Raw genomic sequence first — 1,868 nt, forward strand, 5'->3', positions numbered from 1 at the left:
AGAAGGGGTTCTAATAGAACTGTATTGGAATTGTCCATTTAATTAACCTCATAGGCCTTTAATGGACATCTTAAATAGACATTAACAAGCGTGCTAGACAAATGAAAATTAGAGTCAATAACTTGGTAATTACTCATGAGCTGTGAAGGACAAGCATTGCTAAGTAGGCAAACAGAGACTACTGCAAAAGAAAAAATGTTAGAGTGGCAGGAAATCCAGAATTGACAGGACCCCGAGGGTTCACCATTCTGTGTCCCAGGAGATTTCGACAAAGATGTTTCCCGGCCACCAAGATGGTGCTCAGGAACAAAGGCTTCAGCTTTCACATGCATTTACAGAAAATATTCTCTGTGTTCCCTTGGACTGAGCTCCAGGTAGGGAAGAGTGGAAGGAGATGGGAGCATGAAACGAATAGAGAAAGAGAGAAGTGTTAGAGAGGGGAGGGTCATGACAATGTATGATAGAGCAGGGACAATGGGACTCACTAGGATAAGGCAGGTTGGTTGGGACGGAGTGTGGAATGGGATGAGATGTAGAACAATACATTGCTTTTGCCTTCACCATCCACTCACCAGCTGACCCAAGTGATGCATCTTTGCAAAGCCTAAGGCTCTTTCCCCATATTGATCTCCTTTGACCCTCTCTAGTGAGCTCTTAGCAGGAGTAACCATTCCTCACCCGGGCACTTCTCTTTATCCCCACCCTCCTAACTTTCACCACCTTCTTGGACACTCCCTCTTAGAGTCCTTCAATGGACCTTTATATTCCATATATATCCCTCTCTATCTGGTCACATGGCCACAATCCCAGGTTCACCTAAAGTTCTCACAATCATATTTTTCAAGCAGGGAGGAAGTATGATTTCATTGTCTTCCTCCCCCAAGTTCAATTAAAAGCTTGGTAACAAGCCTGTGTTTTGATCATTCTGGATCCCCAGTTACCTAGAAAGAACCTGACCCATGATAGCGTCTCATTGAGTGCTAGTATGAAAACATTGCCCTTTGACCTCTCCATGTAAGTACATCTACCACCACCTCATGGAATTGTCTCATTGCCTCCGAAACTCAGGTACAAGATCCAGTTATGCCTTGCTTCTTCTCCTTTGTCCGCAACCACATTCAACCTTCCTTGAAGTCCTATTGGACATCAATAAGAACTGAAGTCTCCTCCCAGCTCTGCTCACATCCTATCTCTTGATCTCATCCTCCCACACCAACTGCCCAGCCAGCCCCAGCCCCAGCTCTCTCATGGCTTCTCTGACTCCATAGTCAGCCACATGTAAACAAGGTGGCCCTTGGAACAGGACTCAGACTGTGCCATCCTTTCACTTAAAACCCACAAGTAACTTTGCCCTAAGTTGATGTTAAGTCATGCTCCTGACCAGAATTCCCAAGTCCCTCGCTGATGGCCTTATGCTCCCCCTCCCCAGCACCTGTCCTGTCCACTCTAGAACCCTCAAGTGTGCACTGCTCCACTCTCAGTGTTTGCTCTTGAGTTCTTTCTCTGTGGGAATTTCTTTGTTGTCCCTCAACCAATGTCAGCCTTATCTTCTGCATCTGTCTCTGTTCTACTGGACGGTTCTCTTGTGACCTTCCTAGGTCACTCCCACCTTCCTAGCTCAGCAGCCCCTCCTCCACCAACCTATCACTTCTTGTGTGTACTTGTCAGCTGGGACTTTACCTACCTATTTGTCATTAGAGCCATCAAACATCCCCATATGGTGATGACACTGCTTTGCATAGAATGTGTTTAGCAGTCACTGGGCATGGTGGCACACACCTGTAATCTCAGTGCTCAGGAAGCCTCTGAGGCAGAAGGATCATGAGTTCCAGGCCAGCCTGAGCTACATAGAAAAACCTATCTCAAAA

Source organism: Alexandromys fortis, unplaced genomic scaffold (genome assembly GCF_014885135.2).
Source record: "Alexandromys fortis isolate MF-2015 unplaced genomic scaffold, M_Fortis_MF-2015_v1.1 scaffold_259, whole genome shotgun sequence".
In the NCBI taxonomy this organism is placed as follows: domain Eukaryota; kingdom Metazoa; phylum Chordata; class Mammalia; order Rodentia; family Cricetidae; genus Alexandromys; species Alexandromys fortis.